This window comes from Eptesicus fuscus, unplaced genomic scaffold (genome assembly GCF_027574615.1).
Source record: "Eptesicus fuscus isolate TK198812 unplaced genomic scaffold, DD_ASM_mEF_20220401 scaffold_55, whole genome shotgun sequence".
NCBI classification, from domain to species: Eukaryota; Metazoa; Chordata; class Mammalia; order Chiroptera; family Vespertilionidae; genus Eptesicus; species Eptesicus fuscus.
The window spans coordinates 145,085-166,153 of NW_026557627.1; the positions used below are offsets into that span (position 1 = coordinate 145,085).

Genomic DNA, 21,069 nt, shown 5'->3' on the forward strand with positions numbered 1-21,069 from the left:
GATAGAGAGCTAGAAACATCGATGAGAGAGAAACATCGATCAGCTGCCTCCTGCACCCCCCCCCCACTGGGGATGTGCCCACAACCAAGGTACATGCTCTTGACCAGAATCGAACCTAGGACCTTTCAGTCCGCAGGCTGACGCTCTATCCACTGAGCCAAACCGGTTTTGGCAAATCAATTTTAATACTATTCTTTTTCTATTGATTTTTTTAGAGAGAGAAGGAGACAGAGAAACATCAATGATTACAGAGAATCATTGATCAGCTCTCTCCTGCATGCCCCCTACAGGGATGGAGCTCACCAACCTAGGCAAGTGCCCTGATTTGGAATCCAACTAGAGATACCTTGTTTCATGGGTCCATGCCCAACCACTGAGCCATGCCAAGGGGGCAAATTATCTTTTTATTGTTGGCTCTATTACAAATAGACCCAATTTCCCCATCCTCATTCCCCTTTGCCTCCCTCTACCCTGCCTCCACCATTTCTAGGCACTCAGCACATTATTGTCTATGTCCATGGACTATGCATATATGTATATACTTTTTTATTGCTGCTTTTCACTTTACTTTGCACAAAATGAATATAACCAATTGACTAAGCAGCTCCAGATCTGTTAGTGTTCATTAATCAAGAAGTAACCGATGTCAGAAGGAACACTTTTCGATTCCTCCACACACATATTGTAGACAACTAACTGCTAACATATGTGACACAGGCTGGTTTCGACACATAGAAAGCCTAAGCAAGAAGGGTGAGTACTGAATATCCACATGGTCAGATCAGGAGCCATGTTCCGGAAACTAGACTACACCCAGCCTGTTATTCATGCTGCCCGCATAGACATCTGCCCTGTAAAGTTCAGTGTCTCTTGTCAGATTGAAATCCAAGTGGCTCCTTCCATTTTCAGACTCATCATTTCCAAGGTGGACAATCCACACACAGAAATCCAGGCAGCTCCAATATGCTCGCTCAGCTGTATTTTACATGACACCTCCAGCCTGGCTCCAGTTCAAATTCTGTACAGGAAGTTCCCATTGTCGTCAAAGAACTCTCTCCCCCTCTACACTACCTTGCTGCTGAAGTTCTGCTCACCCAGTTCTCTTGCCTTCAATGCTTCCAGCTCCTTCGCACTTGGCAATCCATCGCTGTCAGAGCCTCTGGTGCCCTCACAACCACTGGTGGAGTACTTCTGCAGCTCTCTGTGCTGACCTTGGGCTGCAGCAACAGGCACAAAGCTTTCCTTCTCCAGGCTCTGGACTCCTTGATTCCTTCCCTCTGTCTCCTCGGGGTGTTTGTACTCTTAGTATTCGGTTCTGTCACCCTCAAAGCTGTGCTGTGACCATGGCCTTGGGATGAGGCTTCAGGTCCTGACACAGGGCAGCCTGCAGAAAGCAGGTCCCAGGCATCACCAGGGCCTGGAAGCTGGCGGAGCAAGTGGGCAAGCCCAGCTTTCTGAAGGACCTTTTGATCCTGCTTCTGTTTCTTCTCCAATGTGGGCACAAAATTGCCTTTTAAAAACCTTCTGATCACATCAGAGCTAACATCCAAGCCTTCAGCCAATCTGGGAAATGACCAGGACTCTGGAAATCTTTCATGTAAATACCGGATCTGCTCCCTGGCTTCCCTGGTCAAAGTCCTGGGCGTGGCCCCTCACGGCTCCATTTTCCTCTGAATTTTATGGAACAGGATGGCTTTTTTTCTGTTGTCTCTGGGAGCTGGGGAGAGAACCAATAGCAGAAGCAATCGTGGGAGCAACATGGGTGGTTGAAGCGTCTCGGCTAAATCAGGGAGCGCCCAGCCCTGGTCTCTTAGTTCACTGCCCCGGAAATCTAACACCCACAACATCAGCCCCTGAGCAAGGTGAGCTGTCTAAAAGGCGATGGAATATGTCCCTGGTGAAGGGACTGTGGTCCCAAAGGAGCCGAACATCTGCCCCTGTGCTCTGATGAGGGAAGAAGCAAGGCCCTGCTTCAAGATGAGGGCCAGAAGGGAGCCGGTACTGTTACAGAAAACTGGAGTGTTATGCCCAGAGTTCAGGGTCCCCAATAATCAACCACTAGGGAGCCTTTTCTCCGATGCAAAAGCAAAGAGTCTTTATTCAAACCCGGGTTTGGCTCCCAGCCTCCTCCTGATGCAGCAGTGGGGCCAGAGAGAGCGAACCCCGGGAGAGCAGTAGTTTATAAAGGGTTGGACATTTGGGTGGGCTTAGGGAAGTGACGTGGGTTACAGAGATTGCCTAATTTGGACTGAGTCTACTTCTCTACATTCTTATTGGCAGGTTTATGCAACTGTTACATTCTCGCGGTTTTCTAAGAAAAAGGAGTCATATACATAGTTACACAGGATGGAGGGTACAGTACATTTTGTGCTGTCCTGCTCTGCCCTTTCATTTCCCCCTTGTCTTGGGACACCCGGCTCAATCATGAGACGGTTTGCATTTCTACTTTGTCTCTTACTTCTGGCCAAGGCCTTTAGTACTACAGTCCCCAACAGTACTGTCCACAGTGAATTCCAGTTCCCCTCCTGCAGGTGTCGAGTTTCCTCCTGGCCTGCATGGAGCCCAGGCTAGGGATCTCACGGGTGGTTGCCAGGATCTAGGCCGTTTCCTGGTGCAGAAGCTGGGAGTGGTATAGCCAGGTCTGGACGCTGTCTACTTTAATAGCTGTGGGCGTGCTCAAGATAACAGTGTAGTGTCCCTTTCAGGTTGGGGTGAGTCCTTGGGCAGTGAACTTCTTTACCCACACCGAGTCCTTGGGCTGGAAGGGATGTACAGGGTCCGCAGTGGGCACTGGCAGAGCATCATGAACAAGCTTATGGGTGGCTTTCTGGGTATACTGCAGAGCCTGTAAGGACTTGAGTAAGGGAATGGTTATGAATTCCAGCTTTCAGTTTCTTCCTGACCCTGGAAAGGAAGCGGCGGGGGGAGGTCTATCATATATAATCTCTAAAAGGGGGAAACCCCTTCTGGTAGGGGGTACACCTGGCCCATAAGAGGGTGAAGGGCAGGAGGTTGGACCAGTTTTCACCGGTTTCTAGGGTAAATTTAGTTAAATTCTTTTTTTTTGAGTCTTGCTCATGCCTGTCCTAAGGCTTGAGCTATATTTTGAGATATCTTGGCTACAAAGGCGGGGCTGTTATCTGATCCTATGACTACTGGCAGCCTGAATCTAGGTATAATCTCCTTGCAACTATAGAGGTAGTTTCTGTCCTAGTGGGGTATGCTTCAACCCAACCCGAGAAGGTGTCTATGAGAGCTAGCAGGTACTTGTACTCTGATGCTGGTGGCTTAATTTCTGTGAAATCTACCTCCTAATGCTCTCCTGGGGGAATTTCCCTGGGGCCTGAATTTCTAGGGGGACCTTCTTACCTTGCTTAGTATTTATCTGTGCACAAACTGTACTTCTAGTGACTATGCTTTTAATTATTTTATCTAAGAGTACCTGCCTTGCAGAAGTTCAGAAGTCTTGGTGACGCCAAGTGGGTAGCCTGGTGTAACTGGATAACTAACGTCCAACCTAGAGCCTCTGGGACCAACAGTCTCTCACCTGGTAGGGTACACCAACCATCTGGTCCTTTGATGGCTTGCTTCTGTTCTGCCAATTCCTCCTCTTGTTTGGTGTAGGAGGGGGTCTGCATAGGTCCAGGTACGGCAGGGTTACTAAAACTTGTAAAGGCCCCACTGGTTTTGGGGCGGCTTCCTTGGCAGTTTGGTCTGCGGCTCTATTTCCTCTGGCTTCAATTGTCTTCCCTTTCTGATGTCCTTTGCAGTGCACTATTGCAACTGCCCTTGGGAACCAGATGACCTTTAATGTGGCTAAAATTTCTTCCTTATTTTTAATGTCCTTTTTCACTGCGGTTGGTAACCCTCTTTTCCGGTGGATGGCACTGTGTTCCCATCAGAGGGCCTGGATTAAGGCCAAAAGCTCGGCTTTTTGTGCCATGGTTCCCCTATTTAGGGACTGAGCCCAAATGGTGCAGTCCAGGGTGACTACCGCTGCCCCTGCATATCGGATGCCATCCTGAACATAACTGCTCCCAACCGTGAACAGTACCTTGTCTGGTGATGATAATGGGGCATCTGTCAGGTCTGGGCGAGCCATTTGTACTGCGTCTGTTACCTCTGTGCAGTCACGAATGGGTTCCTCTCGGTCATCATCTGGAAGCAGGCTGGCAGGGTTGATGGCCAGTGTCTTATGGAACCGGACGCAGAGCTGGTCCAGGAGAAGAGCTTGGCACTGGGTGATCCTGGTGTTTGACATCCATCTCTCTAGAGCACCTCGAAGGAGGGCCTCCACACCATGGGGTGTGGTCAGGGCTAGTTCCTGGCCCAGAGTCTGCTTATCTGCCTTCTTTACCAGCAATGCTGTGGTGGCCACTGCCTGGAGGCACGCTGGCCAACCTGCTGCCACGGGGTCTAGCCTCTTAGACAGATAGGCAACAGGTCTCCTCCAGGGACTTAAGAGTCTGAGTGAGAACCCCTTTGGCAATGCCCCTTACCCCACTCACGTGGAGGTGGAAGGGCTTCGTGAAGTCTGGTAAGGCTAGGGCAGGTGCTGAGATGAGAGCTTTCTTTAGCTCCTTAAAGGCCCATTGTTCTACTTCGGTTTAGTTCAGTGGCTGCATTCCCCCAGTACTTGAGTCTAGAGGTTTAGCAATATCTATGAGCCCCGGTATCTACAGGTTGCAGTATCCAACTGCTCCTAAGAATTCCCGCTCCATCCCCCTCAAAGGATATGATGGCACGTCCAAATAGTTTCTGTAGGAGGTCACATCTACACAGGGGGTACGGGCATTCTGGCATGACCAGAAATGAATGAGTTACCATGTTCTTTCCGAGGTCCATAGTCCTTTTTGATGTCTAAGGAAAACAGGCAATTTGTCCGGTGGCTTCCTGGACTGCTGTCTTCTTAGAGGTTACGGGTCCCATCGGCTCTGTCAAGACTGAATAGGCTGTTCCAGTGTCTACCAGGAAACTAACAGGTTTGCCCCCCACTTGTAAGGTTACCCTGGAGGCTTAATGGAAAGGAACCCCGGTCCTGTCAGTCCTTTTCCTCTAAGTTAAAGACCCTTGGAGTCTGAGTCTCCCCTTTCTGCTTCTCTAGCTAACCTGCCAGGATATTTTCTCTTCCAGTGCCTCTGCTTCTTATAATAGGTATACTAATTCCTTCCTATTTGCTGCTGGCTTTTTCTTCCTTCTAATATTTCTCTGTTCTTTTTCTTACTATATATATAAACTTTTATAAATTTTACAATTTTAAATATATATTTTATTGATTTTTTACAGAGAGGAAGAGAGAGGGATAGAGAGTTGGAAACATCGATGAGAGAGAAACATCGATCAGCTGCCTCCTGCACACCCCCTACTGGGGATGTGCCCGCAACTAAGGTACATGCCCTTGACCGGAATCGAACCTGGGACCCTTGAGTCCGCAGGCCGACGCTCTATCCACTGAGCCAAACCGGTTTCGGCTAAATTTTACAATTTTAAATTAGTCTTTAAACCTTCTTCTATGGTCTTCAAAAATGCATAACCATGCCTTAAATCTTTTATTATTTTAAAATATTTAGAAAAGGCAGAGGGAGAAGGGAGCAGGCTCAGCCGCTTGAATTTCAAACTGCCACGTTTTACCTACAGATAAGAATCTCAGATTCTGATAAGCCTGGAAAGGGAAATTTCTAGCTGCCGCCTTTAAGCCCCCTAAAAGAACACGGTGAAAAGTGTCCAAGGAGTCGCCGAGGGTTCTTGGGTCTCATTGGGGCGGAGGGGGTCACAAGGGAATTTCCCTCCTCGTTGCTGCCTCTAGCCACTTAAAACAACCCCTGGAGTGGAGGGACACTGGGTGGGCGGAGGCAGGGAGCGCGGCGCGGGTCCCACCGAGGCTTTTTCATCTGGCAATCCACTCTCTGTTCCCACTGGGAAAAGCGCTTGCCCCCTGCTAACGAAGGTGGCATGGGGGAACCGGTGACCCCTACACTGTAATCAGACTCCCTGACCTTTCTGAAAAGCCACTCTGCTTGAGTGTGTTTCTATTAAAAATTACTGATTTTAAAATTATAACTTAAGAGTTGCCACACACACACAAGGACCAAGTGGCTTACAAAATATTTTCCTTTTCTTTGAAAGGTTTTACAATGTACATTAATCACATTAAACTTAATGGCCAATTGAGACAAACACTTCTGAGACCGTTCCTCCACCACTGATTAAGACTGGGTGGTGGCAGGTGTCAGAAATAAGATTCATTTAGGTTTTGAGCTTGCTGGGCAGACTTTGTGACTTTGCCAGCTCCAGCTTCCTTCTTATAGTTAATTTTAGAATGTGGTCCCTCCTTTAAATCTCTTTGGACTACAATTGTTATAACTTTATATCTTTAAATTAATAAATATAGACAGAAATGTTGTTAGGCAGGCCGATTCCCCCTCTGACAGAGAGAAAAAACCCCTGGGAAAAAAGAATCCCAGTGGCCACTCGGGGTGGGGGGCGGGGGGGTTTCTACCTGTCAGAGCACTCAGCCTTAAACAAATTAAATGTGTTGTTGTTGTTTTTTCTTCTATATATGAACAAATAATTATAACCAGGCAGACAACAAAATATCAAACAAACATCTGCCCTAATATCATTTCAGTAAATAAGTATTCTTACATTCTTGGGATCTAAGCAGATAACAGGAACACTGCCTCTAAGTCCCCTGATGGGGGCCTCCCTTTCCTATCGTCGCTTTTTCCGGCTTCTGCCATAGGCCAGTGGGCGGGACCAGTGTGTTGAAGGAAAAGTCATCCTGCAGTCTGGCTCAGGGAGGGACAGGTTACACATACAGCATTATTTCAGGAGAGGCAAAACCTTGATAAAAGCTCAGTAATCCAATCACACAGTCAAAGGTTAAACTGGAAGGGAAGAACCACTCAATGTCCTCTAAGAGGATTTTAACAAACTGATAACAAACTGACAAAACCTTGACAAATCAAAACTCAATAAATAATATATACATATAGGGCCCAATTATGACAGAAAATATAAGACAAAAAGACAAAACCAATAGTCCTGATACCAACATGACAAAACACAAAACAAACACCTGTTGAGAGGGAGAGCCTCCAGCCCCTTCTGGGGGGTCCCTCTCTCCTCTCGCAGGAGATTTCTTGCAAGCTGAAAGCCTGGATGGCCTCCTGAAAGAAAAGATTTTTAATCCAGTTACAGATGCTATTAGAATCAGAATGAGAGAGGAAGGGAAAGATCAGGTTATGTCCTCTATGAGGATCCTAATAACTGAAAACAGTAAGTTAAACAAACGGTTAACGGGGTCTATAAAGAGTTAATAGTAACTTCAGCCTTAGTTCCACGTTGGACTATGATGTCACAGGCAGGGACAGGGCCTGTATATCTCTCCGCCCTGTGAAGCTGTTAGGGGAGTCTCCAAGCACCAAAAGAGATAAGGAAGCTGTAAATAAAAGTTCTTTTGTTCTTTGAAATGTTATAAATTGATACTTTTAAATCAACCCTAGAACTTTAAAATTCAATTTAATACAGTAAATTCACAAATCAGAACAAACTGAAACCTTTGTTTATACAAACAGAGTAATTTTTATCATCAAAGTGGGCTGATTCCCTCTCTGACGGAGAACAAAGGACTCTGAGAAAGAGGTGTCTCAGCTCCTTTGTATTCCGCCACAGCAGGTCCGCCCTATCTTTAAATAAATTAAACAGCAGAAAGAGATAACAAATATTTTCACATTTATATTTATATACCAAACAGTCTGAGTTTTTGACTCCTACTAGATATTTACCAGTTTAAACAGTCACCTGATTAATTTGCCTGAGGAAGCTCTATGGCCTCGGGGGGGGGGGAATTAAACTCCCCTTTCCACTCACTTGGAGTGGACTGAGTCTATCCCATAATGTCCGTCCAGTAAGTCCACAGAAGTCCACAGAAAGACACAGAAACCAAACAGACAAAGACACCCAGGAACAGCTGGACGATGGCCCTGCGCCAACCAGCAGAGCGACCCGCTTCGTCCCAGAGGTTTGAGGGGAAGCCACTCCCCTCCAGACGGGGGTTTTTACGCCCCTCCAGACGGAGAATCAGAGCGTTCTCTGACCCTCCTACCTAAGGTCCACCTGTGCGTCCACTTAGACCGTTTTTGGGCACTTCAGACTTGGCTTCAGAAGCGAGCTCGCACAGAACAGACAATACAGACACTTACCGCGGTCAGTCAGCAGTCAGACTCTTCGGATCGGGTCCCTCGTGGGTATTGGGAAACCCCGGGGCGAGCCCCCAAATGTTATGCCCAGAGTTTAGGGTCCCCAATAATCAACCACTAGGGAGCCTTTTCTCCGATACAAAAGCAAAGAGTCTTTATTCAAACCCGGGTTTGGCTCCCAGCCTCCTCCTGATGCAGCAGTGGGGCCAGAGAGAGCGAACCCCGGGAGAGCAGTAGTTTATAAAGGGTTGGACATTTGGGTGGGCTTAGGGAAGTGACGTGGGTTACAGAGATTGCCTAATTTGGACTGAGTCTACTTCTCTACATTCTTATTGGCAGGTTTATGCAACTGTTACATTCTCGCGGTTTTCTAAGAAAAAGGAGTCATATACATAGTTACACAGGATGGAGGGTACAGTACATTTTGTGCTGTCCTGCTCTGCCCTTTCAGGAGAAGAACCAAGCAATACTTAGAGAGATGGAGTTACATTTATTATGCGCGGGTCCAGAGGAAAATGTCTCTCAAATTCTGGGCCCCACCATGGAGGAATTTTCCCTATTTATATGTTCCCTAACATGGAATAGAACCAGGACCTCATGGATCACAGATCAGTGCTCAACCATTGAAGGACACCAGCTGGGATATATTATATATTTTTTAAAAAATTAATATCTCTTTTTGATCACTGATAGTATTACAGATGTCTCCCATTTTTGCCTGTGCATATATTATTTGGGGGATCTCTCCCGGTTCTCCCCTCACCAATCTCCTGGGAAGTCTGCCAATCAGTTCCAGTTAACCAGGTTTCTGGCCCCATCTTGTCCTTCCCCAGGGGCACTTGCTGAACCACATCACCTTTATTCACCAATGTCATTGGCTGGGATGCTTGCCCTCCCCTTGGCGTTTGAGAAAACTACATTACCCTGAAAGTAATGTGACCACGTAGGCGGAGCTAAAGGACACTTTGTGTCAGTGCATCTGGTTAGGGTGGGACTTCCACCTTCCTCCTCCTGGTGGGCATTTTGATCTCTTCAGTTTCTTCCAGGACTCACAGGCTCAGCCCACTCATGGTGAGTAGGAGGCCTGGGAGGCAGCGTCCTTGCTGTGCAGGGTGTGTCTGAAGCTTGTTGAGCACCCTCAGGCCTGGTGGGGCCTCCGCACCTCCCAGACTCCTCTCTGCTTACAGCGTTCTTTCAGCCTGACCACATTGAACCCTGCAGCACCAGGGGAGGGAAGGTGTGAGTATCTGAGATCTGACTATGGTTCTTCATAGATTACATTTAAGGGAAAAGCAGTTATGGAGAGAGGCCTTCAGAGCAGGATTCAAGGCTGCCTCTATGAGTGTGGACTATCAGAGTCTGTGCAATACTTGATTCTGTTTGAATTTGGCAAGCATTCTCTTGAGCACACATGCTGAATAATAAGTAGAAGGGTGAGGAGATGATTACAGGTGGCGGGACTGTAGCAGTGCAGGTGTGAGAGAGGTGTGGCAGAAAGAGTGATGAGCACTTGGAGAGGGAGTGTGACTTCATGGCCAGAGCACCGTGACATTGACATAAGAGTGAAAGTAGGGAGAGTCCATTTCTGGTGGAGTCTGGACGATAAAATAAGGGTAATTTTTTGATAATGCCTGGGAAGGGTGATGTTTTGGTGCTACCTGCCATGTTCAGGCTTGGATGACATTTATGTACCCACCTGCCTTTTGTTTTTGAGGGTGACACACTGATGGTTAAGAATGAGAGTATACATCAGTGTTCATCAGGCTTGAAATTCTCCACCAGCATGGTAAGAGAGAAATGGATTATGGAGATGGTAATCTATCAATTTGGAAAATAAGGTGATTAAGAAACAGCTTGTCCTTGCCAATGCAAATTTGTGTTTCCTTTGAAGTTGTGCCTCTGGGAAAGAAACTGTGTGAGAGAAGTGTTGTTCAAAGAACTATGTGCAGCAGGTAATACAAAGCTATGGCCTCAGCATTTTGGGATTGTGGTTGTAAAGGTGAAGTTTGACGCAATGTATTTGGTGTCTTTGAGGAACAGTCTGAGGGACTACACAGGTATTGACCTATAAGATCAGTATCAAATCACTCACACTCCCTGTATGGCCGACATTTCTTCCTAACCACAGTTCTTGACACCCACTCTACTGTCAAGAGGAAGTGTGGCATACATGTGAATCCCAGAGCTCATTTATATTCTATCTGCTCAACTGCCTTTATTGTGGGAAGACAAAATATCAGTAGAAATATAAGATGAAAGTGACTTTCATGGGATGACTCCCTGATATCTTCTCTGGTGTGTGGAGTGGAGAGAGCAGATTAATGTGGAGCGTGGAAGTATGACAGAGTTGGAACCTTAGGAGTGAATCTGATCGTTGGCTGTACTGTCCCCATTATGAGGGTATATGAACGTTGAGGATTCTTCTCTCAGGAGGAATGGGGGCTCCTTGATGAACCTCAGAGACTTCTCTGTTGTGATGTGATGCTGGAAGTGTTTGCATTTGTATCATCTGTAGGTAAGACCTTCACATTCTCCCAGTGTCCTGGGTCCTTTATTCCTCTGATGTAGCTTTCACTCTTCTACAGCCAGACCATGGGCTCTGCTCATTTTCCCCACTGTTCTGTCAAATGTGCTGTTGCTGCCATGGGTGAGGTCTGTGGAGAGCCCTGAGCAAAGTCTCAACATACATTGCCTCAGAAAGTGCAGGATGTGTCTGGGAGTCAGGAGTCTTACAGACAGCTTAATGGGTCCCACCTGCTATTCCTCTCCCTGGCAGGGTGACTATGTCCAGATCCATGGCTTCCATTTATACCTCCTTCCTCTAGACAAAGGTCCTTGGTGACTGCCTGTGTCAGGTTATGGTCTGTACTTCCATGAACCTTGAGCTGCTCTTAAAAGATCACACTAACGTTGTTTCTAATATTATCTTCCTTAAAAACGATTGCAAGCCAAATGGCTCTAGGCCATCCCTGTCATATTTCATTAATACTTGGAACATTTCTGTTGTACATACTTGTAGAGAGGAACATGCAGGATGAACCCTGATTTATTTTACAGGGTGAACATGCAGGGTGGTCTCAGAAGAGGCCTGGTCCTGTTGAGTTGCAAATGTGGGCTGGATATGGTATAAGCATTGTGTTTAGATCATACCAAGCACCTGCTCATTTCCAACAGTGTTTAGGTGCACGTACCATGCGCAATAGCACATTTCTACCTTTTCTCTGCCATACTTGACACTGTGCTGACTTGTCATTTCACCTGTGATCTTCTGGCCTTTGACTACCTTCTCCTGTGTGGACTTTTTGCATCACCTGTTTCTCTGCATTGCTTCGCCTTCAGTATTCTCTAACATTGACCTGCACATGTGTTATGAGATGTACATACAAGCTTAAATAGTTCTTTAACACCAACTACTAATGTATTGAATACTAGAGGCCTGGTGCATGAAATTGTTCATGGGGTCCCTAGGCCTGGCCAGGGATCAAGGTCAATCAGATTCCCTGCCTCCCCACCTCTTCCATCCTTCACTGCACGTGTACTTCCACGGCATGGTTCCCCCCACCTGCCCGCCTCCTCCTTCCCTCGCCTCCTCAGCGCCCTGCTGCTGCCATTAGTCACCTAACATGTTCCGAACAATCCTCTGGTGGTCAGCGCACATCATTGGGGGCGATTGTTCTCCCTGTTGAACTCCCGAGGGAACACTTTGCATATTACCCTGTGCATGTATATATACATATAGATATAGAGATAGAGATAGATATATATACACAGAGAGAGGGAGAGAGAGAGATTACTTGCAATGAGACATAATCATATTTCAGCACAGCTTTCCATGTCACCAGCAGACAAACCATGCTGAACACTGTTAGCAGAAGAATGAGCTGACAATCCTGCTTCTCTTCCATGTGGTGCTTTCCATGTGTGTGTCATTTTGTTTGAGGTCTTCCTTGTTTTGTGATCTTCAGTAGACTGACCTTTATGAAGTGAATTATAAGTGTAAAAAAGGTGGGAAATCTTTTAGAGAAATCTTAAACCTCATTCATCATAGAAGAGTTTACACTATAGAAAAGCCCTTGGAGTGTAGTGATCATGGGATGTCCATCATTCTGAGGTCCAAACTCATTCAACAACAAAGTCCACACTGGAGAAAAGCTGTATGAGTGTCATGATTGCAGGATGTCCTTCAATCAAAGCAGTACCATCACTCCACACCAGAGAGTTCACACTGGTGAAAACCTTATGAATGTAGTGAATGTGGGAAAGCTTTTACGTTCAATAATCACCTCCTTATCCACAGGAGAGTTCACACTGGAGAAAAGCCATGAGCATAATAACTGTGGGAAGTCATTTACACACACGTTTACCCTCATCCAACACCACAGAGTTCACAGTGGAGAAAAGCCCTAAGTGTATAGTGACTGTAGGAAGTCCTTTAGGCAACACAGTAACTTCACTCAATACCAGAGAGTTCACAGTGGTGCAAAACCATATGAGTGTAGTGAATGTGGGAAATCTTTTACCTGCAATAATCACCTCCTTATCCACAGGAGAGTTCACATTGGAGAAAAGCTATATGCGTGTACTGATTATGGGAAGTTTGTAATCTTTATTCATATCCGTTTTGTAAATACTCTCATCCTATTCAGGTTCAAACAGCCAAAATGATGGTTTTGAACATGGACATTTTTGCACTACATTTCAGTAGTACATCATTATATTTTATTTTCAACTAGAGGCCCGGTGCATGAAATTCGTGCACTGGGGAGGGTGTCCCTCAGCCCAACTTGCACCCTCTCTAATATGGGACCCCTCGGGGGATGTCCAACTGCAGGATTAGGCCGAATCGGGCCTAATCCTGCAGTTGGACATCCTTCTCACAATCCAGGACTGCTGGCTCCTCACCACTCACCTACCTGCCTGATTGCCCCCTAACTGCTTCCTTGCTGGCCTGATTGACCCCTAACTGCTCCTCTGCGGGCCTGATTGCCCCCAAATACCCTCCCCTGCTGGCCTGATCACCCCCAAGGCTTTTATTAGTATAGATATGACCCTGCACAGAAAATTTTACTAACCCTGCTTTACAATAAGGGCTTGACGATTGAATCATTAGGACCAGACACCAAGATTTCCTTTCTTTGAATAGTGGAGGGAATACTTATCTTGTCTTTAAGTTGCCCAGAAATTAAAATGAGATAATGACTTAGAAAAGTATAAAAGCACCATATAAAGACAACTGTCTTTTTAATGAAGTGGCAAAATGAAAAACACTTTTTATTCTCCTCTTCCTTCCTTTACAGCTTTTATTTAAACTTTGAAATTTATAAAAATTTCACTCCAATTTTCATTTCTTTACATTCAACATTATTTTGTATTGGTTTCAGGTTTTATATTAGTTACAGAATAGTGGTTAGACAATCATATACTTTACAAAGTGTTCCCCGATATTTCGAGTACCCACCTGGCATCATACCATCATTACAACACTACTGACTATATTCCCTATTTAAGTGACAATGGGTTTACAGGTTCCTTTCAATCTTTCTTTTGTGTTTTTTTGTCCTTCCTTTTCTTTCTCACTTCTTCCCTCATTTTCTTTATATAGTATCTCAATTGGCCATCAAAGCTCAGTGAAGGCACTGGGACACGCTTCATCCATTTTAAAGACCAGGAAACTGAGGCCAATTCCAGTTGGCTGTGGAACTTGACTCAGGAAGCCCTCAGAGCACACAGGAAGTCCTCAGAGCCATGCTCTTTGCGCTTCCTAAGGGGCAGCGGCCCAGCAAACAGAACAAACCTTCCAGTCAGGCTTCCCAGCCTCTTTCTCAAGCACCTCTTCATTGCGGATGCTCCACATTCTTTCCTCTCCCCCCATTCTTTACTGCCTCCCCTTCTCCGAAGCAGGTGGAAGCCTTCCCACTCACTGCCTAGGCATGCTCTGCTATGGGGCAGGGTGTAGCGAGCTTGCTTTTGGGTGAAGGCAGGAGCAGGAGTCACTGCCTCTGAAGTGTGAAGGCCACCTGAGCGAGGCCCATTAGCACTGGGAGCTTCTCTGAATCACGTCAGTCAGTCCAGTACCCTGCAGTGCAGCACCCCTTCACTGAGGTGGCTCCACCCCTCAACCCCCGCCTCAGGGGTGAGGGTCCTTGCCCCTCTGCCAGGAGTCCTTCCATGCCCCTTGATCCCTGGCTGGGCCCACCCACGTCTTGGGGGCACTGCAGAACCTCTGTCTCTCTGCAGATGAAGCAGATCCCTGCCCTAGGTCTCCGCAAAGCTATGAATCTGTGGCCAGAGGCCTGGTTTGGGTCTCAGCAACCACATGCCTGCAATGTTCCCAGGGACCCTGGGAGGGGCTGGGTGAGTCGTGCCACGCCCCACCCAGTGGCGATCTCCGCCTGGATGCCCCGGGAGCGCCTGGCTGGGCCCGGCCACGCCCCCCCGGGTGGCGATCTCTGCCTGGATGCCCCGGGAGCGCCTGGCTGGGCCCGGCCACGCCCCCCCGGGTGGCGATGGCCGCCGCCATCTTGGTCTTCTCAACAGCCGGAAAGGCCACCCGGAGTCCTGCCCCCAGCCTCTCGCAGGCCCAATCATGGGCATAGCGGAGGTGCGGTCAATTTGCATGTTTCTCTATTATAAGGTAGGATATGCTGATTCAATAGCACCAAATATGTCCAAAACTTTTCACAATAAAACAGTAAAATTATTGGGAAGCATCAAGTTTAAACCTTTTCTAAAGATGGATTTAAGTAGAATTTATTTAAAATGGACATTAAAAAATACACTTTTGGTGTTTCCCAGCATGCCTGCCTTGCTGATATCAAGTTCCTACTGACCTTATCAGTGCTTCATTCTCAGCATATAAAATAATTTATGCAATAATACAGTCTGACATTGATATAGCTTACTTTAAATATTTCCTTGGGAAAAAAAGACACTTTTGAAATCCCATGAATGCTATTCTAGCCTTCCACCACTATCTAAGTCATCATGATGGTTTTTGTATCTATCTATTTTCTGGTACATTATTGGGTTGTTACTTAAAATGTCACATATGTCTGACCGAGGCCAAACAGCTAAGTGGGTCAGTGAATAATTTCAATAATGGAAGATTGCAAGTTCCAACCCTGGTCACATCAATTACAAGAGTTAATCAAAGAATGTATAAAATTAATGGAATAAAAAATCTCTCTCTCTCTCGACAGTCCTCCAGTTACTTCCGACATGACATACTTTGTTTTGTGGTTATGTTGCCATTTGCAATTTATTTATATATGTAAAAAAGTTCTGTCATTGGATGTAAGGCGTTTGCACAAAGTTCGCCCGGGAAAAAGTTGGCCAGCGGAGTGGATGAATAAGTCATCATGCGGCGCTATACAAGGAAGACGCTGTCTTTCAGTCGCCGTTTATAAGCCGTTTTGGATTGTGCTTCATTCACTCTCTTTTGTTTGTATTGTTATTTTGAACACTTTTTGCCCTGCCTTATGGGTCCTAAGATTAAGGCAGATTTTTCTGATGGCAGTGCTACAAAAAGAAGGAAAGCCCTCACAATGGAAGTGAAAGGAGACATAATAAGACGCTCGAAAAAGGGCGGAACACTGAGGAACATCGCCCGGTTGCTTGGTGTACATCATATGACTGTCGCGAAGATCATCAGCGATAAAAAGCGTGTACTTGAACATGTGAAAGGATCTGCTCCTATGAAATCAACTGTGGTTACAGAGCAGCGTAGTGGTCTCATTATTGAGATGGAAAGATTATTAGTGCTTTGGCTGGATGAGCAGTATCAATGGCATATCCCAGTTAGCCTGGTGTTGATTCAGGAGAAGGCTAAAAAATTGTTTGAGGCCTTGAAAAAAGAAAAGGGGGAAGGGAGTGAAATTGAGGAGTTTGCGGCTAGCAAAGGTTGGTTTATGCATTTTTTTTGTTTTTCTTTTTTTTTTTTTAATTTATTGATTAAGGTGTCACATATTAGTCCTCATCCCCCCATTCCCATCCCACACCCCTCCCCACGGATGCCCCAACCCCCTGTTGAATTTAACCGTTGGATAGGCTCATATGCATGCACACAAGTCCTTTGGTTGATCTCTCCCCCCTCCCCCCAACCTCCCCTATCCTCCCTCTGAGGCCCGATAGTCCGATCGATGCCTCCTTGTTTCTGGTTCTGTTCTTGTTCATCAGTCTATGTTGCTCATCATTTCCCCTAGATGAGCGAGATCATGTGTCACTGGAGATATACTTATAAGAACTGAATGTGAGCTGAGCAATAATAGTTATGCTGACAGGCAAATGAATCAGTCTGTAGTGAGTTCCTTTCTGGACCAACAGTTCTTTAGAGACCCAATTTCAATCTCCACCAGTTCCTTATGTGTACATGTCAGCACTGACCCCTCAGCTCTGGATGGTGGACAAGTGGTGGTAACGGGGGTCCGACTCCCTCTGGTTTGGACTCGGCCGGAACCAGGGGCACGGCTTCACCCGGACTCAGGGGCACGTGGCCTCACCCAGACCCAGGGGCGCGTGGCCTCTCCCAGACCCAGGGGCACGTGGCCTCACCCGGAGCTAGGTGCGCGCGGCCTCACCCGGACCCGGGACCCAGCCTCACCCGGATCCAGGGACACATGGCCTCACCTGGACCCGCGGGCGCATGCCCTCTCCCAGACTCAGGGGCACGTGGCCTCACCCGGACCCAGGGGCGCGTGGCCTCTCCCAGACCCAGGGGCGCGTGACCTCACCCGGACCCGGGACCCAGCCTCACCTGGATCCAGGAACACATGGCCTCACCTGGACCCGCGGGCGCATGCCCTCTCCCAGACTCAGGGGCGCGTGGCCTCACCCGGACCTAGGTGTGCGAGGTCTCACCCGGATCCAGGGACACATGGCTTTACCTGGACCCGGGGGCGCATGGCCTCTCCCAGACCCAGGGGTGCGTGGCCTCCCCTGGACCTAGGTGCGCGAGGCCTCACCCGGATCCAGGGACACATGGCCTCACCCGGACCCAGGGGCGTGTGGCCTCTCCCAGACCCAGAGGCGCATGGCCTCACCTGGACCCGGGACCCAGCCTCACCCGGATCCAGGGACACATGGCCTCACCCGGACCCGGGGGCGCGTGGCCTCTCCCAGACCCAGGGGCGCGTGGCCTCACCCGGAGCCAGGTGCGCGAGGCCTCACCTGGACCGGGGACCCAGCCTCACCCAGATCCAGGGACACATGGCCTCACCTGGACCCGGGGGCGCATGGCCTCTCCCAGACCCAGGGACTCGTGGCCTCACCCGGACCTAGGTGAGCGAGGCCTCACCCGGATCCAGGGACACATGGCCTCACCCGGACCCAGGGGCGCGTGGCCTCTCCCAGACCCAGGGGCGCGTGGCTTCACCCGGACCTAGGTGTGCGAGGCCTCACCTGGACCTGGGACCCAGCCGTACCCGGATCCAGTGGGCACACGGCCTCACCCGGACCCGGGATCTAGCTTCACCTAGACCCAGGGGCACGTGGCCTCACCCGGACCCCGGGGCGCGTGACCACTTCCAGACCCCTGCTTGTGTGGTCTCACCCAGATACAGGGGCACACGGCTTCACCCGGACCCAGGATTCAGCTTCACCCAGACCCAGGGGCACATGACCTCACCCGAACCTGGAATCCGGCTTCTCCTGGACCCAGGGGCGCATGGCCTCATCCAGACCCAGGGGCGTGAGGTCTCACCTAGACCCAAGGGTATATGACCACACCTGAGCCCAGAGGCTCGCAGCCTCGCCTGGACCCGGGTCTCAGCGGGGTTTCGTCTTCTTGTTCCCAATTCCTGCTGGTAAATTCCCTCTCAGCAATTCCTTCGGTCATTTTCTCAGAGCTCCAGGGAGGCTGCCGCAGAACCCGTTGGGCGGCGGGCTCGCGAAGCTCTAGTGTGCCCGGTGCGTGGCGGCGGGCTGGTCCGGTGTCGCTGCGTCAGCCCTTGGGTCTGCAGCAGTGGCCGGTCGCCGATCGTGCGCACCTGGCCGCTTCCGGGGCATTGAGATTCTTGAAGGACTCGGAGGTCAGCAAGCGCGGAGTCTCCCACCCCATGTCTCCCAGGGGCTCGTCTATCCGTGCTCGGCAGCGAGTGGAGCCGTCCCCTCAGCCGGAGACCGCCGGGGGAACTGCGCCGAGCACGTTCCAGGCCGCCATTGTGTCGCCTGAGCCGTAGTTCTTAAAGTGTGGAATTTGGGTCACCGGCGTTCAGCATCATCCCACGTACCCCTCTCTTTTATTCTAGTTGTAGAGCATCTGCTCAGCCAGCCCTCCGGTGGTTCTGGATGGTGTCTGCTCTGCTCTCCCGTCATAGTCTCAAAATTGTTGTGGTAGGCAACGATCAGGCTTCTGCCCTATGCCTCCATCTTGGTCCTCCTTTGTATAGTTAAGTCTTGATTGTTGTTGGTGTCACTGGGAGGACTTGTCCTCCAGGCCAGTTTGCCGTGAGGACCCTCTTTGTCTATATAGGAAGAGTTGCTGTGCAGGAGACATGTTTATGGGCCGGGTCTTGATGCAGCAATGCTTTGGCGCTCACTGAGTCTGCTTCCTGAATGTGTCCCTTGTGCGGGTGGTTGAAATCTGGTGTCATCTCACACCGACCACTAGATGCCCTCGTTTCTGGGTCTCCAATGGAGTGTAGGTCAGCTACTGCCTGAGGCACTCAGCAGGGAAAAGCCTCTGCTCAGCTTGGATGGGGCAGAGCTACAGGGTGGAGCCTACAACCTTGGCTTCCTGTCAGCCCCGCCCTATGAGGTTCCTGTGTCTGTGTCCCTCTGTACTCCTTGCAAACACGTCTGAGAGAAACGCGCCCTGGAGTTTCGCCTGCTGCCAAACATTCTAGTCTCTCCCCTAATGAATCTGGATTCCCAGATTCTCGCCTGGAACTGGGTTTCAGTGTAGTTGGAACTGGGTCTCAGCGCAGTCTGGCACTTCAGCGGCACAGGCAACCTTCCCTCTTCTGTGCACCTTCCCGTGTGCGCCTCTGGAGCTCTGCCTTCTGCCGCTCCTCTGTGCCTGCGCCCCACAGCCCAGATTCATTCCCCCAGCGTGCGCCTGGCTTCTCAGGGTTTTGCCCGGACCTGGGGTTCAGTGCAGTCGGAGCTGGTGTTCAGCGCAATCTGGAGCTTTTATCTCCTTCCTGCTAGTGAACGCCGGCCAGGCCGTCAGCCGCCCCTTCCTCTCTGGCTCCATCCTCCCCGCACGCACGCGTGCTCGTGTCTCCACCTGTGTCTCCATACCTCAGGCTTTTAAGGCTCCTCTGATTATCCTTGTGGTTTTCTCTTTCCTTCTAGTTGTGGGCATTTCAGTCCGCCAGCTTTCCTGTGGTTCTGGATGATGTCCGTTTTGACTTTTAGTTGTATTTTTGAAATTGTTGTGCCAGGCTGTAGGTTAGGTGTTTAACCTATGCCGCCATCTTGGTTTCTTCATGGTTTATGCATTTTACAGCTCGTGCTAATTTGCATAATCTTAAGCTGCCAGGGGAAGCTGCTAGTGATGATGCCAAAGCAGCATGTGATTTTTCTAGTGCGTTGGCTGAGATAATTAGGGAGGGAGGTTACTGTGATAAACAAGTGTTTCATGTGCATGAGACAGGCTTGTTCTGGAAGCATATGCCTACATGTAAGTGCATTGCCAAGGAAGAGAAGACAGAATCAGGCCATAAAGCCAGCAAGAAGAGATTGAGTTTGCTACTTGGGGCTAATGCTGCTGGTGACTTCAAGCTGAAGCCCTTGGTGTGTCTGGCCGAGAATCCAAGGGCAATCGAGGGCATATGGAAGGGTCTACTACCTGTCATCTGGAAATCTAACAAGAAGGCATGGGTGACACTCAGCATATTTGAGGACTGGTTCACCAACCATTTTGTGCCAGAAGTCAAGGACTACTGTGCTTCAAGGGGGCTGCCCTTTAAGGTGTTGCTAGTGCTGGACAATGCCCCTTGTCACCCTGCCAATTTGAATGACTTTCACCCAAATGTCAAGGTGGTTTACCTTCCACCTAGCACCACCTCCCTTTTACAGCCTATGGGCCAAGGTGTCCTTGCCTCTTTCAAGGCCTACTACCTCCGAAGGACATTTGCTATGGCTTTTAGGGCAACGGAGAAGGATAAGGAGTTGACTCTCAATGACTTTTGCAAATCTTACAATGCTGTAAAAAACATTTCTGACTCTTGGGATGATGTTAAGCAGATGAAGTTGAATAGTGTTTGGAAAAATTTGTGTCCCCAGTTTGTGAATGATTTCCATGGCTTTGAGGATTCAGTGGAGGTTGTCATCAAGAATGTTGTTGAGTTGAGTAAGCAGCTTGGTTTGGAGGTGGAGGCTCAGGATGTCACAGAGCTGCTGGCATCTATGGAGAGGAGCTTACTTTCGAGGACCTCACTCAACTGAAACAGCAGTTCATTGAAGAGGAAGACACACCAACCCCAGCACCCAGGAGGTTTACAAGCAAGGAATTAGCGGGGGCCTTTTCAATGATAGAGGATGCCTTGGCAAGGTTTGCAGCTCATGACCCCAACATTGACAGGTACACTAAGGACCCCAACATTTACAGGTAACATTGCCAGAGGGGTCATGGATAGCCTGCGGTATTACAAGGAGATTTGGGAGGACAAGAAGAAGGTATCCTTCCAGACTAGCCTCGAACATTATTTTAAGAAGGTGGAGAGGCCTGCAACAGATCTTGTACCCTCTATCTCATGTGCTTCTCCGGACTCACCTGATCCAGAATCTCCAGCCTCTCCAGACTCACGTGACCCAGGATATTCAGCACCTTCTGCAGTTTCTGCCTCTCCAGACTCACCTGACCCAGTATCACATGCATCGTCTGCAGGTTCTGCCTCTCAAACCTCCTCCCCGCAGCAGCCTAGTT

At 48.7% G+C, this 21,069-nt stretch overlaps 1 pseudogene; it reads right to left on the minus strand.

Moving 5' to 3' along the window:
- Positions 1-1,008: 1,008 nt before the first annotated feature.
- LOC103304690 (neugrin-like) lies at positions 1,009-1,697 on the minus strand (annotated as a pseudogene).
- Positions 1,698-21,069: the final 19,372 nt, after the last annotated feature.